This window comes from Vulpes lagopus, chromosome X (genome assembly GCF_018345385.1).
Source record: "Vulpes lagopus strain Blue_001 chromosome X, ASM1834538v1, whole genome shotgun sequence".
NCBI lineage: Eukaryota > Metazoa > Chordata > Mammalia > Carnivora > Canidae > Vulpes > Vulpes lagopus.
In genome coordinates, this window is record NC_054848.1 from 104,839,756 (window position 1) to 104,850,457 (window position 10,702).

General features: G+C 41.6%; 1 long non-coding RNA gene across 1 annotated transcript; it reads left to right on the plus strand.

The window, feature by feature from the left end:
• The first annotated feature begins 210 nt into the window (after positions 1-210).
• Positions 211-7,885, plus strand: LOC121483076. The gene is made up of 3 exons (XR_005985687.1): positions 211-1,151; positions 1,922-2,003; positions 7,028-7,885. It is a non-coding gene; the product is annotated as an uncharacterized LOC121483076 (long non-coding RNA).
• Positions 7,886-10,702: the final 2,817 nt, after the last annotated feature.

The following is a 10,702-nucleotide window of genomic DNA, read 5'->3' on the forward strand; positions in this document are numbered from 1 at the left end:
GCGGTGCCGCCGGCGCGGAGCCCAGGGCCGCGCGCTCGCCGCCACCCCGTCCGCTCCGCCGGCGCTCGCCCCATCCCCCCACCGGAGACAGACGACGAGGCCCACGGAGCCGTGGGACCGGGGTGTCCCCCACCCGGCGCGCGCATGCGCGCCGCCCCGCCGCTAGACTGAAAGTGTTCCGAAGGCCCGGAGAGGAAAGAAACACAGACGCAGCATTTCCACCCTCTGCACATGTGAAAGTTTTAACCTCTGGCACCTTGTGCTACTGTTCGGAGGATTTCGCCTTTGCCAGGCGCCCCCCCCCCCGCCGCCCCGCCTCAGCCACTAAATCAGGGCTTCTTGGCAGGCATCGCTAACGGTAGCTGCCACCGAGTACACGCACAAATGCAAGGAAGATACGGTGCAATTATCTTGCTTTCTCTTCTCATTCCGCGGCTAATGAGAACCAATTGAGGGCGGACTGCTTAAAGGCCAAAGCCCAAGTACACTCTGAAAAGTAGGACGATGGCTCAGTTTCAGAAGCACAATAAAGATGGGACGGTGCATACCAGACTTGGAACACCGGGCAAAATGCGCTCGTCACACTGTACCTACTCCACTACCCAGGCGGACACGGGCGCCGGACGGAGTTCGGGGGGCGGGGAGGGGGTGGCGCGGGAGCAAGTTGCGGCGGGCGGCGAGCCGGAGGGGCCCGGGGTGAGGAGCGCTGGAAGGCCCGCGGGGGGAAGGACGGACGGGGGTGCCAAACGAAGGCGGACCCTTCCCTCTCCACGACTGTTACGCAGCCCCAAAGCCCAGAAGAGGACAAGGGCGCCATGTGACTCTCGACCTGGTGCACAGTAGTGGCTCAGGCAAGCCGATCACAAAAGCCTGACCTCTCCCGCCCCTGGCCCGCGACGGGGTGCGACCCGAACGGCCAGCGCCCCTGGGGACTCCGCGGCGGATGCCACGCAAGCCACACTCAGTTCTCCAGCAGGAGTCACCGCTACAGGTGGGCTTTCTCCCCTTTACAGAAAACGCGCAGACCGACCTTGCCGCCCACCCCGGCGCGTCCGGTACTTTCTGGAAACTACGCAGCCCCAAGTTTACCATCCAGCCAGACCCCTCCTGTGCGATGGCACCGAATGCAATGCGACTTTCGACCTTTAATGGTAACTACTAGGCAGTGGACTGAAGAGGAGGGGGAGGGAAGGGAGCTTAAGCCCGACTTTAAGAAACCTTTTATTAAAGCAAGATAAGAACAGTACCTTTGAGCTCCAGCAAAACCAGGAGGAAAAAAGGGTTTTTGCAAAAGTGGCGCGAAGATAATATCATGTGATCCGACCCCAGGGCGTCTCCTTCCCCTTTTGCCAAACTCCCCCCCCCCCCAGAAAACGGGGGGTGGGGGAGTTACATCCGCTCCTCACAAACTATTAGCATAATTAATTGTGTCCTGCAGCTGCAGCCAGAGCTCCCGGTCAATGAGTAAACATATCCTCATCCTCTTCACCATCAGAACAAAAAGACCCATTACCCTGATTTGGGAAAATGTTCCCAGATAAATCTCATTATCATCAAAAGTCTTAATTTGACGTTCCTACTCTATGCGTCTTGGTTTGAGAGACCGAAGGGAGTTGGAAAAGATGAAATCATCCCATTAAGGGGAAACAAGCAGAAGTAGCTCCCCAAAAGTGAAATATTTAAGTAGAGGCTTTCAAATGGAAATACCATATTGAGGGATTTCACTAGCTTAAAATTTTCCAAAAGTTTTAAACAGTTCATTAAACAAGACATCCTCCCAGAGTCTTCCTACTCGCCCCCCCCAACTCCTACCCCTCCTCCCCCCACCCCTCCTTCCCTTTAAAGCCAGAACAATACCCGGAATAAGGTATTTTGAGATTGCTTTACCAGGATATTTTCTTGTTCTTAACTTTTTTTAAAGGCTTGCAACATATAGAATGTCTGGATCAAGTTCCCAACTGGCGAAAATAATTTATTCCATCTCACTACCTGCCTAACGCAAGGTAAAATTAAGTACAAGATATTGGTTATTTTAAAAACGAGGACACTTTGACACACGAAGTAATTTATTTTTGTCTTTTTTTCTTTTGAAAAAAAAAAAAAACAGTAATCATCAGCCAAAATACCTAGACAGTCAAAAAAAGCTAAAGAACAAAGCATTTCACACACACACACACACACACCCAAAAAGTCAGAATAACTAACAGCTCAAAGAAAAGCACGTGATCCCTTCATGCTTTAAAACTTGTGGTCATGCTGAGGCTAAAAGCTAAGAGCTTGTGACCCCGCAACCCCATCCCCTCCCCCAGACCACAGCCCAGGGCTTAAGGCTCCAGGCTCCCACCAGGCTCCTGCTCCGCTCCCAGTATTGTGAGACAAACAATACTTAGGCATTCTGCAAAATAAAGGAGCCACATCTCCTAGCCCCAGGCACATCATTTACGCCCAAACAGATTGGCCTGTGTGTGTGTGTGTGTGTTTATCTAGATATATCATATAGAACATATGCTTACACAGAAGCCCAGATGTTCTATAAGAATGTGTGAGAAAGGTATCAAAACTGGCCCAAGGGAGGGGGAACATATCTTTTGTGAGCCTGAGAATTCTCATCGCAATTTAAAATTCTTGCCACTATTTTGAGTTTAGAATGAATTTTAAAAGCGGATATCCTGTAAAGTAGTCCCCCCCAAAATAGAGATGCTTTGAGCTTTTATCTGCCTGAAGAGGGGAGGAGGGGCTCCTCTATACTGACCTCTAGATTTAATTGTGCCCATAGAGCAGCGTTCCCAAGTAGTTTGGATTTTAGCACCTTTAAAAATACTACCAGTAATTGACATTTTACCCAGTTGAGAAATCGTTTCACTTGATTTAGAAATAATATTAAGTGGCTCTGTTAAACCTAATGATTGGTATCTTAGAACAAAAAGGTCCCCATGGAAACCAGAAAGTAATTTAAGAGTATTATGTTCCTTGCACAACTAGAATAGAGCTTTTGTTCTATGTGTATTTACTACTTTAATTTTTTTGGACTACATTTGCAGCTAAGGCCTCTTATGCTCTAGTTTTGCCTGGGATCAAGAATGCAGTGTCTTCCTGCAATATGTGTTCTGCAACATTTGTGTAGGTCTGTGTGAGTGTGTGAGTGTACTATGCCCATGAGGCCTAAAACAAAGCCAGCAGATGAGAACTCTCACTGAACAAAATGGGGAAAGGTCCGGGGAGAAAATATTTCAAATGCTATTTTGCTATTGGATACTAGGACAGGGACTGTAATTTCATTAGATTCAGATCATACTGGTCTTCATTAACTTTGCTTTTATGAAAAACAAAAATAAATGTTGTATTCACAAATGTTTCATATTTTTGAAAATGCATCAGTCTTGTTTTGAATGGTAACAATATTAAGATTAAAAAACCTAAAAAAAAAGTAATGTGAATCTTTTTATTTACCAGACCTTCATTTGTTTATGAATACATGTCAGCAAAACAGGGGAAAAGTTAGAGTGAACAACGAACTTCTGAATGGGATTTCTTTTCAATAGCATGTACCAACATAAATCATGTAAATAACATAAACAATACATCTTCAACTAAGTAGTGTCAATGTGAATTAAGTATCAATTTCAAAAGATGTACCCCTTGGTAAGAAGCAGAAAATTTCACTAATTGGACATGCACAGTTAATACAATTTGGTTGAAAAATGCAAAAAGTAAAAATATATTTATCCCAATCTCACTTGTTCGAAGATCAAATGGCAGCAAGAGATGGATGGACTTTCTGAAAAGTGACTAAGTTTAAAATACACATTTTATTAAATCTCATTCATTAGTAAGCCTTACCTCTCTAAACTGGTCTTGGCTAACTTTGATTTTTTTTTAGGAATAAGTGTTTCATTATTTACAAACATTTCTTGGGTTTATTAATGAGTTAATCTTATTTTGAATGGCAAGAATAATTAAATTACAATAGAATGAAAGTACATCTTATAGAAATCAGATGAGGTATGTTGGTACTAACACAACATGGAACTCATTGGTTAATAAGCAGTGCTTTAAAATTACACTGTTCTGTGGATCTTTGCTTCTCAGTAGTATGCTAAAACTGTTTCCTCTCACTAACAAAGTATGTTTTACAGGTCAAATATTTTAAAACAAAATACTTATGCAAATATTGAAAAGATATAAAAAGAGCCTGCCATCCATCAGTAGAAAATTTTTTCTTGAATTAATTCTCCTACCTTGAGAATAGACTCAGTAGACATTAAAGTGATTCACTATTAAGATTAAATAGTGTTAAAGGTATTTTTACACTCTGTTTGAAACACTTTGATTTTCCTGTTTATGTGACCTTAGAAGTGGAACTTCTGGTATTACAAACCATAAAATTGCTAGCAGACTGTAATACTATAATCAAAGAAAAAGCTATAAAACAAAAACGTTTTACACACATCACTTTTTTTCAATTACTTTTCTGATTAAATTTGTCCATCTTGGCTCCGTTCTACATTTCTACATGAAAATAATCATGGTCTGGAACACAACCTCCAAAAACGTGTCACCACACCATTTGCTTCCAAAGCAAGCAAATCGCGGTGTTTAAAGGCGATCCAATGATATAATCGTTTTACACTTAGTAAGTGTGCTGTCTGAAATTGTCGCGATTAAGCAGTTAAAGCCCTGGATCACAACTATTCACTGAAAGTGAGAAAAATTGAAGTCATTTAATAGCCTCTCCGCTGGGACTGAACTAATGCCTGGTGATATCCTAGGACGACCTATGTGGAAAGAGATCACAGTGGTATTTTTTCTCTCCCCCCCCTCCCTCCTCAAAGATAACGTTTATCCTCATCTTGGTAGTTCTCAGCTAAGCTGAGAGATTCCCTTTAACTGTCTCCTGACTTGTGATTGCTGAAGGAAGTAGATCTATTGTCTGGCCTTCTTCATGCTGAGGAGGAAGGCGCAGTGAAATGTGTTGAATTATCCAGATGCCTGAAAGGACTGCTCTGAAAGCTTGGAACAACCGAAATAACAGGGCTGACGCTCACTGTCAAAGGGAATCTTTCAACAGATACAGCCTACGGAGCACATCGACTTTAAAAATGAAAGAGAGATTTTCTGTTCTCGAAACAAATGTAATCTAGCTTACTTTTGAAAGGTTTGAAAGGGTGTCTAAGTCAACAGGAAGACTCATGATTTAAAAATCAAACATGGCAGGACAGAGTTTTATTTTTTCTAATCATATCATTTATCACCCTCTTTGGGGCTCCGTGTGTATTTTTATTCTCTCAGAAAAAGGGTGATCTGTGCGTATCATCCCACACTTCTGCAAGCCCTCATGAATTAACTTGAAACTTTACTCCCTCCATTTAAAAAATGAGTCACATCACTAAGACAAACGGCTCCTTTATTGCTGTTAGTGATCCCTCTTCTATAGCTGCTACTTATTAAAACATCTTTAAGACTCAAAACGGTTTCTGCGCTAAGAGATTAAAGCCAGGAGAAAATGTGGAAATTATGATTCAAGTGTGGGTTGCATATTTGTGAAACTGTTTAGGTATCAAATTGATAAACTTGCTGAACTAAATAACAATATTATAGGATGTGTTTTAAGTATCCCAGAACTCAAGGTTAAAGAAGCAAACATGATATGTTGGTATGTATTACAAAAAAAATACTGTACAGCAACATTTAAAGCTTTTTATGTTTTTTCTAATTAATTAAGTAGACCAAAGTTCAGTGTTTCCTTGGAGGATATGAAGACTAATAAACAAAGCCATTTTAAATATAGAGTCTGCTTGTTGATTTTGGAGAAACAGCAAGACAAATAATCCCAGTGAATATCTAGGGTTAAAATATATTTTTAGAATGTAATACTTGACTAATCTGTAAATCCTTTCATATTTATTTCATTAGCAATTTTACTTTAAAGATCATTGAAACAAAAGCATGGAAACCACTAGATCTTGATGAACAGTAGTAAGGGTAAGACACACACACCTTGAAAATGTCAACAACCCCTAGATCTGATGATATTATCTGAGGCTTTCTTTAATTGGATCCAAAATAAAATTTGTTTTCTTCCTTCACATATTTTAATCATGGCTTTTCGGTTATCAGAAATACACCTTTTCTTCTGACACCGTATTGTCTATTTGGATGTTCCACCTTTTATTGGTCACTAGATGTAATAATAGCCTTATATTTATTCCTCAACCCAAAGTATTTTCAAAAATCTAGTGTCTAAGGATAATCAACAAACTAGAAATTAAATAGACCCCATCCGTTTGGTTAACCACCTAACAAAAGCAAGACCAATTTTTATGTGCCGTAGTCCCCCCTCAACTAATTACCCCCTCTTCATTAAGCTTCAAAAGGCTCTTCTTTAAATAGTAGTTTATAACATCTTTAAAATCTGCTGGGTGGGGGGGGGAGGGTGTCATATATCTACTTGATTTTTACTTCTGCATCAGAAATTTAAGTATAAAAGTTAAGAGGATACATTTTATATTTTGGTTCCTTAACAAAGTGTCCTATTTACACTTGTTTTGCTCTAGAGTTCCTTGGTTTCTTGCAATTTCAACTATTTCATTTACAATTCAAACCCCACCATTCTTAACCTAATCTCTATACTTGATTAAACTCCAGTAACAAAGTTGCGAATTTACACAAAAATCTTAATATTTAAGATCTAAAGCTCTTAGCAAATTAATTCTAAAATTATTTCTGCTTGCTTTAATACTATCATGTATTTGCAGCCTCAGAAGTTAACGCCAGTATTTGACAGACTGGCACAAATCCTGAGGGTGGTGGTGGGGGAGTCCCAAATTCCAATTTGCCTTTCATTTTGCCTGACTCCTGGTCAAATTCTTACATCCTTTTGACACGAAGTTTATGATGAACTATTGTATGTAACAGCATTAAAGCTTGAAATGACATAGCACAATAGTTCTTAAAGAATAGTTGGAGCCGATATTTTAGGTCAGCAAGGTCCTTAGTAGGCATCTAACCCAATCGCTTCATTTTACAGATGAGGAAACTGAGCCCCCCGCCTCAATAACTTGCCTGAGATGATCACTAATCTTCACCCTGCCAGAATAAAGAAAACCACTATTTTGGTCAATTCTGAAAGAAACTTAAGTAGTCCTTGGATTATTTTCAAGCTTGATTGTCCCATACAGCTGTTGCCAAGATTAAAATGAGATCATATGTGAAAGTGGCAGAGCCACCACAATGTGGTGGTACTTGGGAGCACCTCACCAATGATCTTCCTTCTTTGCACTTTGCTGCTGATGGCCTGTGCCTATTTTTTTCAGACTCTTTCCCAAAATCCTGACTTCTTACTGCCAAGATCTGGAGCATCAGAGCAAGCCACTGAAAGAGGGTTTGGGGAGGCTGATGCTACAAAAAATGCAACAATCTAGTCATCTTCTGTTCCAACTACAATCTAATGATACCAGCTGAAAAGACACATAAACTACCAGCCTCTTACTCAGATGTTCCAGGGAACCTGGCTGCCCCACGGGGAAATGGGTACAGACTTTCTCAACATCCCCCCCACACCCCTGCTCTGGGATCCCAAATCATGATACCAGATAACGACCATTTGAACATCCAAATGCAGCTTTTTCTGTTTAAATTCCTAACCTGCAAACTGAATTGTTTCTGATGTTTGCTTCTTAGATTTTTCTTCAACTATGTAGCTGAAGAGGAGACACACTGCTGGTTCTCTCTCAGATGGCTTTATATGTCCTAGCTTGACATTAAAAGAGCTGTTAATATTGTATAAACTGTTATACCATCTGTGTTATAATTCTGCCTCATCAGGTTTTATGGAACGCCCCCCCCCCCATTTCCTTCATTCCACCAGGCATGTCATCAAAGGAGAATAAATTAAGTATTGTGCCAGAAAATGTGGTCTACTTTCTAAAAGGCATCTATCTCTAGCTTTCAGAAATGCCTTTTGGAATGAGCAATGTGGAAACAGTGTGCCCATTGTTGTATAGGAATGTCATGAATTGGATCCCCACCCCAGCCTTTTATAGAGAAAAAGAATAAAAAGCGTTCATCTGAGTTTAAAATTATCATATTTTATAGCATATGCTAACATGCTAATGAGATGAGGTATTATCACATCTTCACTGAGGCCACGATAGATAATTGAGCTTTGTCCATCCGCCCAACTGGATTGTAAACTCTGGGATGGGGAAGACAACTTCAACTTTATAGTTTTACGAGCCCCCTTTCAGAACGTGTTGACACTTCCATTGTCGGTCTAGTGGCTAGGTTGAATATTTGTATTGGGGGATATCAGATATGCCACCTCTTTCCCACTTGGTAAATTCCATTTCAACCCTAAGTGTTTACTAGCAACCAAAAACCGTGTGCGAGGTGCTAGATAACATGAGCGATTCTTAAACTTGAAAAATATTTAACTGAGAGTTCAAGCCATGTTCCCCTAGCAAATAAAGACAACTCTAGGGGAGTATCTCGGTAAAGATTTAGACAGCTCACAGAGAAGTTCCTTTTGGTGGTTTGGAATAGAAAGGGGTAGAAGATTAAGGGAAGCCAGTTCAAAGTGTAAGAGAGAGGGTTTTGCATCTCAAAGAGGGGGAGGGGGTGGGAATCTAAGGAGACCGGGGCTGGGATTTTGGGCCTTACCCTTTCCACTGACTGCCCTGTGAGCTCCTTCTCCCCAAACCACGTGGTGGTGTTGGAAGGGACCTGGAGAGGGAGGGTCAGGGGATTTCAGGTTCAGTCTGTGCTCTGTCACTAACTAGCTGAATGACATTTAAGCAAATCACTTACTAGATTACCTCTGAGATCTCTTCCCACTCCATAAATCTTTGCTCTTGATCTCCTTCCCCCCACCCCTTCTTCCTGCTCTTCCTTTTAACTGCAATAATAGTAATAATGAATTAGTTACCTCTGGAGAGAGAGCCGAGATGGTGTGTGGAGAATGAATGGAGACTCTGCCTTTTTATCTCTGCCTTGAACTTTTTTCCTTTATTTCCGTGCATTTGCGGTATTGATTGAATTACAATTTCTCAGAAACGTAAGGCACTTTATTACATTTAAGTGTTCAATAATCTGCCCAAAATGTTCCTCTCTGAGGGATATAAATGTTAACACAAAACATTTGGTCACTAAGAGGGCAGTAAATCAGGGATTCGTATGGACTTATTCCACGTAGACCTACCATGTAGGAAAATACTCCACAAGAGTGAACATTGGAACCCGGGGTTCCTGGTGCATTTTACTTCATCTTTTATTCTATGGATAAGAGTTTGCATTCATGCAAGTCAGCAGAAAGATTCCAGGAGCCCCTTTGACTGTGACTGTGCCCTAAGTGGATTTGTACTTTACCTGGTGATGCGGACACGACAGTGGCAGCGATTTGGGCACATCAGTGGCCTCTGGATCTTCTTTCTCTCTCTTTAGGGGCCATTTGGAGTTACACCTCCTGCAGAAAGCCTTCCTGGTAAATCAGCACATGGTGATTTATGCTTTCTCTGATCCAGCAGGGCCCTTCAATTCCATTTTGTTTGAATTGTGAACTTGGGGGCATTTAGAAAGAGAAGAACGATTTGTGGTCTGCTCCAGAGTGGGGCAGTTTTCAAAGCACATCAATATACATAAATTATTTTGTCTGATCTTCACCTGAGACCTCGGAGGTAGATGGTTGAAGTTATCCCTATTTCCACTGGCAGAAAAAGTGACCTACAAATGCTACCATTCCATGCAATCTATCTTTTGGATGTATCACATTCACGAAGCCTGCGCCTGGTTCCCACGTAGCCCCTGAGAAATTATTGTAGCTGCTCTCTCTCCTCCTTCAGTTCCCTCAAAGAAGGGATACTAGAACCCAAAATGCTAAGTATTTGGTGATTCTGTAGCTTTATCATTCACCAGCAGAATAGCCTGGGTAGGTTTTCCACCTGAACTCAAAAAAGATTTAATAATTCAGACCCTACCACCTCAAAAGACACTCCAGGTTAAGATAGGATAAATAATCTGTAACATCGGGGCACCTGGGTGTCTCAGTTGGTTGGGTGGTTGCCTTTGGCTCAGGTCATGATCTCAGGGTCCTGGGATCTTGTCCTGTGTAGGGCTCCCTGCTCAGCAGGGAAATCTGCTTCTCCTTCCTTCTCCCCGCTTGTGCTCTCTCTTGCTCACTCTGTCTCTCTCAAATATATAAATAAAAAACTTTAAAAAAAATCTATAACATCGATTGAAGGCTTACTATGTGCCAGGCACTGCTCTAAATATACAAATACCTCATACCATGACCATATTAGATAGGCAAGTCATTAGTGTTATCCTTCTGCATCAGATGATGAACTAAGGTCCTAAGAGGACATGATGGAACCTGAGCTCCAAGCGAGGCCTGTCACTCAGCACCGTTCCAGAAATCTCGATTCTCACCACAAGGAAGACATAGCAAAACCATGGTGGGTGCATTTGGATTAGTAAATCAGAGCTAATCACAGCATCAGTGTCAGTGATAGAATGTGGCTTCCTTCAGAGATTCTTAGAGGAAGGGAAACAGAATTTTCTGGAACAGAGTCACATGGCAGTTTACCCACCAGTGAGAAACTTAATGAGAAAGAGGTTTTTTAAAAAGATTTATTTATTTATTCATGAGAGACACAGAGAGGCAGAGACATAGGCAGAGGGAGGAGAAGCATGCTCCATGCAGGAGCCT